Source organism: Chelonia mydas, chromosome 3, assembly GCF_015237465.2.
Source record: "Chelonia mydas isolate rCheMyd1 chromosome 3, rCheMyd1.pri.v2, whole genome shotgun sequence".
NCBI classification, from domain to species: domain Eukaryota; kingdom Metazoa; phylum Chordata; order Testudines; family Cheloniidae; genus Chelonia; species Chelonia mydas.
Window position 1 is genome coordinate 188,177,428 of NC_057851.1, and position 6,285 is coordinate 188,183,712.

The 6,285-nt window shown below is 42.3% G+C and overlaps 1 pseudogene; it reads left to right on the forward strand.

Annotated features, from left to right (window-relative positions):
- Nucleotides 1-706: 706 nt before the first annotated feature.
- Nucleotides 707-2,635, forward strand: LOC102937881 (annotated as a pseudogene).
- The last annotated feature ends 3,650 nt before the right edge of the window (nucleotides 2,636-6,285 follow it).

The window sequence follows — 6,285 nt, forward strand, 5'->3', positions numbered from 1 at the left end:
TAAAAGTATACAAAATAAAAAATTGCATGGAGAAGGTAGATTGAAATCTTCTGTTCTACTTGTCTCCCAACGCAAGGACAAGGGGAGACACTCAATGAAATTGGAAGGTGGCAAATCAAAACCGATAAAAGAAGATACAGTATGTGTTTACACAACTCATGATTAGTCTGTGGAACTCATTGCCCCAAAATACCATTGAGGTCAAAAGCTTATCATGAGTCACAAAAGGACTGGATGTGAATACAAGTAACAAGAACATCCAGAGTTATATAGGCCCTACACTCACAGAAGTAACCCCCTGTCACACTGTCTGCAGTGGCTAATGACCATGAGTGCCTACCTCAGGACAGACTGTTGAAAGCAGGGCAGTCACCCCAAACTGGTGGTATGTTCTAAAGTTAGATTTCACCAACTCAGAACCAAATGTGAACACCCAAAGTACTACAAAGTACTACAATAGTCTTATAATGGAAGCACAGACAGTCCCTTTAGACATGCCAGTATATCTTGCCACCCAGGCAAGCTGGATGGACTATGTAATAAATGGTCACTTACACTGAAAATCACAAAATATTCACATTGCACCCAGTCCCAAGAGACCAGTCACTCACCAGGTTGATCTCCATCTTAGGTCTCACACCAAAGACAATGCTGGTAGCCAATTTTATAGTAAACTAACTAAAGGTTCATTACCTAAGAAAAAGGAATGAGAGTTATTGAGAGGTCAAACCAGATAAAAATATATGTACAGGTGAGTTACAGATATATGTTCAAAAGGTACTAGAGATTAATCTGCCAGTTTCCCAAAAGTCTTTTAGGGCTACCCAGAATAACTTGGGGGAATCTCTGTCTTGTTTGGTTATTTTACCATGTATGACAAAGTTCCTGCTCTACCTTGGTGAGTCTTGCGCTTATTGGCGGATTTGCTTGCCTTGGAGCTTCACGTCAGCCGTCAGCTTGGCCGTTTTTCTGAATTCACAGTCCAGCTCGACTCCTCCTGTGTCTGACCAGGAGTTGGGAGGATTTGGGGGGAACCCGGGCCCGCCCTCTACTCTGGGTTCCAGCCCAGGGCCCTGTGGAATGCAGCTGTCTAGAGTACCTCCTGGAACAGCTATGCGACAGCTACAACTCCCTGGGCTACTTCCCCATGGCCTCCTCCCAACACCTTCTATATCCTCACCATAGGACCTTCCTAAAGCCCCACAAAATCACGGGATCTCCTGGTTAACCTCCTCCTAGCCTTGGCTAAAACAGCCATTTATAAAACCAGAGAGAGGAGGTTGGCCCATGAAACGTCCTGCGATTGTAGGGCCTTTTTCCGATCCTCAGTACATTCACGTATCCGAGCGGAGTTCCTCTGGGCGGCGTCCACCGACTCCCTTGACGCCTTCGAGAAGCGGTGGGCGCTGTCCGGGGTTCTCTGCTCGGTGACCCCGTACGGTTCCCTCCGTCTGACCCTTTGATTGAGGGGAAGAGCGAGAGACACCAGCCCCAGCTGTTGCCGCTGTGGATACCATCATTACTGTCATCTAGGAGGGGTCCTATAATATATGGGTGTCTACCCGCCCCCACCCCCAAACCGCCCACCCCGCAGCCATGCCCATCTTGCCGGGCACTCTCAGGAGAGGGATAATCAGTGACACTGGGCGCGGCACTAGGTAACTCGAGGGGGTGGAAGACCACGAGTGTCGAGGAAGCCCCCCCGCTCTAGGCCACCAAGTAACTCAGGACGGTGGAAGACCACGAGTGTCGAGGAAGCCCCCCCTCTCTGGGCCCAGGCTAGCCTGAACACTTCTCCCTCCTGAAAGCTGCTGTGTTATACCTTCTGTTTGCTTTGTTTTGTTGCATAGTTTGTTTTGTTTTCTTTGTTAACTCTTTGCAAGTGTTACACAATAAAATTCTTTTCTGTTTTAAAAAAAAAAAAAAAAACCTTCCCTGTTACCTTACCCAGGGAAAAGGGACCTATATAGCCAGGGGCTAATATATCTGCCTTCTATTTTAACTATTCCAAGCGGCTGCTGGAGAGTGGTTTTGACCCAAAGATTCGTGACAGTCGTGGCCAAACTGGGCTCCACCTTGCAGCAGCCAGAGGAAATGTAGTCAGCTGTTGCACAAATTTGGTGCTGATCTACTGGCCAATGATTACCAAGGTAACACAGCCCTTCACCTGTGGGGGCATGTGGATACCATCCAGCTCCTAGTCTCTAATGGACTCCAAATTGATATTTGCAATCACCAAGGTGCAACACCACTTGTTCTGGCAAAACGAAGAGGAGTAAATAAGGATGTAATTCGATTGCTGGAGTCTTTGGAGGAGCAGGAGGTGAAAGGATTTAACAGAGGAGCTCACTCTAAGATGGAAACCATGCAGACTGCAGAAAGTGAAAGTGCAATGGAAAGCCATTCCCTCCTTAATCTGAACCTGCAGCAAGGTGCAGGGGTTCTTTCCAGCTTCCGCACAACATGGCAAGAGTTTGTGGAGGACCTGGGCTTCTGGAGGGTGCTACTCCTGATCATCGTCATTGCCCTTCTCTCTCTTGGAATCACATACTATGTTAGTGGGGTGCTTCCTTTTGTGGAAACTCAGCCTGAATTGGTGCATTAAAGCAAATGAAAAGAGGCAAAAAAAAAAAAATTACTCTCCTATAGCCATCTGGCCTGACCCTGTCACACATGTTAGAACCCAAACAGTCCAGAGATAAAGAATTCTTCCTTGTGTCTGTACTTATAGCTTCTCTCAGAACCCAAGCGGATAGCAACAGGTCCCATGCAGGTCCCTTCTTCATGGAGTGGCTGGGGGAGAGGAGGAATGCACTTAAAGTCTTTGATCCTTGATCTCACAGGATGGCTCATTTGTGTTTAATGAACAGGATTTAACATCTTCTTGTAAGAGACCATCATTCGCATTACACAAGACTTTTTTCTTGTTTGATGGGTCATAGTGACAGGAGTATATACAATGCAAATGTCTGCTGTGACATTATAATATGGTGTATAGCTGAGTGAGAAAAATATATGCAGCATCCTACAAGCATTTTATAAAACACTAAACACATTCTTATCGACTTAATATCTAATATTGATTTTGATAATGCTAACACACAGGTAAACAGGACTGGTTTCCAGTTATATATTTGTACGTGTTCAGTGAGGTCTGGGCCCTTGATATGAGCGAGCGCCAGGTCTGCCAGAGCCTCAACCCCTATCCAGCTTCCTTTGAGAGTGATGTACGGCCATCTTGGCCAGTACCAAGAGGAGGCTGATGAGGAGATTCCATAAATTTGTGAGACCACAGATGGAGTGTGCAAGAATTAGGAGATGCAGGGGAAAGTATTCTGGTCAATGTCGGAGACAGGTTCCTGGATTAGATTGGCTACAGGTCTGGTCCAGTATGTCAATTCTTATATTCCTGTGTTTCTAAATCTATTCAAGGAAAGAATCCAGCAGTCTGGACTCCACTTTCCACCTTGACCCTTTGTGACTTTAGGGCACAATACTTAGAGCAAAGAGCTCAGTCCAGGTGGATCCCATAGGTCTATGCACATAGCGCTCACACCAGGATTTAGGACCACACACTTCACAAGCAGCAGAATCTGCTGGAGCTGCCAGTGTCAAAGAATAAATGGGTGCAAATGTGCTATTTGGATGAAGAGGAGAGAAGACTGAAGTGTGAAATTACAAAATATGCACAAGGGTTTTCAGGATATGTCCAGAGGTTAAGGAGAAGAAGAGGAAGGGTACAAACACCCAGCTGGGAGTACAAGAGTGACTACAGTAATCATCACAGTTTTCCTGTGGTAGGTGCTGTACAATATAATAATAAAAAAAGATGAATTTGGACTATTATGGCCCTGATCTTGGAAAGACCTACGCATGTGGTTAACTTCAAGTATTCAAGTAATCCCATTGAACTCACATGCTTAAAAATAAGCATATGCATACGTTTTTTGCAGGTTTGGGGCCCATATGTGGAATAAAAAATGATCAAATGAATTTAAAAGTAATTCTAATTAATCTACTAAATTTAATAAATAATATAAAATCATTGTAAAAATATGATAAATTATATTCTCAGTTTCAGTTAGGTTAGGAATGTTGTTATTGCCGCTGGAGCCAATAATATGTGGTTCATTTGCTGCTTTATTGCTATTATATTTTGCCCCCTGGTGGTTATTTTAGTTTTTTCAGATAGCTGTCTAAAATCATGTATAAAGCACCTGTTGATCTGAAAGGAAGTAAAAAATGAAATGGGGGAAGGAGGAGAACAGGAAGCAGGATAATTTAACACACTACAAAAGGTCAGGGTAAAACACCTTAGATTATTCTGTTTGGAAGCAAGGAAGAAAAAAATCTTTTTAAGAACAGGAAAATACAAATGGTTGTAAGTGAACAGACAAGCAGCCCATCTCTTCCCATATCTGGCAATGGCTATTAAAGTCTTAAAGGCCCGATAATGTACCTAACTGCACAGCAGTGTACCATGAAGGGTTCAGTTCTGACTCCAGCTGTGATCAGTTTATGGCCTCAGCCATAAGTGTTGATAGCTCTTATAATAATTTCATTCTAGCTAGTAAAAAGAAAAGGAGTACTTGTGGCACCTTAGAGACTAACAAATTTATTTGATCATAAGCTTTCGTGAGCTACAGCTCACTTTGCGATGAAGTGAACTGTAGCTCACGAAAACTTATGCTCAAATAAATTTGTTAGTCTCTAAGGTGCCACAAGTACTCCTTTTCTTTTTGCAAATACAGACTAACACGGCTGCTACTCTGAAACTTATTCTAGCTAGTATAACTACAGGTGCTAATCTAAAAAAAAAAATCCAATAATCTTTTAAATTTACTGTAGGAACTATGTGTATCAATAATATGCCATGGCTGTGACTTCCATAGGTATGGGCCTGAGCCTATGAGGTGCTGAGGGTCTCCAAGTCAATGGGAGTTTCACGGCTCACATGATCAGATCCATGAATCAGCATTGATTGGTTGTTTTGTATGGAAATTCACTTTACAACAATCAAAACTGAATGCAGTATCAGATATGAGAAGTAAGCGTTCAACCTGGAAAGTGAAGATGAAGCTCAGTATTTATGTACAATATGTATGGGTAGTTGGGAATGTGTGGTGAGATGTGTATTTTTATATCTTCTGTGACTGAAAGAGGTCAAATTTTTTCCACTATGAAGAGATTCACTCTATGACAGTGATAACTACTATAGATTTGTTCTGTGAGAGCCCAGATTTCCAGAGTCTGAACCAATACGTTACAGCACTAATTTCAATAGAAAACCTTTTCACCATCTAAAGTTTCCTTTATAAAAAGTGTATTACTGGTGAGCACTGTAAGTCATATGAGGGTCATGAAAACATTGTTCCATTAATCTTGATTTAAGGATCTTTTTCTTAAAAGTTGTTTTTTCACTTTATACTTTCAAGACATTTAATCTCTCAGCAGCTGGGTGTAGAAACTAGTTCTCTCAAGTTAGCTAGCTTGATGTAAATCCTAGTGGAGACAAAACACTGTAATTTTTACCTTGAGGTAACTAGTCCTGACAAACTCCAAGCAGGGGTATCCAAGTGGAGGGTATAAGGTTGACCTCAACTACCTACATCAATCTGTGCCTTGTTTTCACTAGGAGCTTACATCACAATAACTATCTTGATATAAAAACACACATTTTTTGTGGCAAAGACACAGTCTGAATTTCACTCTTTAAGTCTTCTCTGGACTAGAGAACTGAACTGTTGCAGCTTGAAGCTGGTGGATGACTGTGACATAGCGGGATACCATTCAAACCAGTGTGGGGAGGAGCTTGTGTCACCCCTGCCCTGCTGCTGTAGGCTCCAATGTGGACTGCTCACAAACAGCCTTCCACCATAAAAACCACACTCTGTGTGTAACTGCAGCCTGCCATTTAGACTCTGGCTATCACCAGCCTTGGTTATTCTGCATTGTGACTCCAACCCACCTCGGTCCCAGATTTCCCCCCAGAAATGTATGTCCTGTATTGCCCTCTCCTAGACAGTACAAATATATTAATTCCATTATTCCTTTAAGGAAATAATATACCAGCTAATTATCTTAAATAGAGTTATTCAGACACTTTAACTTAAACATTCCGGATTAGGTAAAACAGTGAAACAAGTTTATTGACTACAAAGAGAGATTTTAAGTGAGTACAAGTAATGAGGCATAAAAGTCAGAAATGGCTACCAGAAAAATTAAAAAAAAATGCTTTCTAGTGCTTAACTTAAACTATATTTGATTCAAGCAAAATTTCTCACC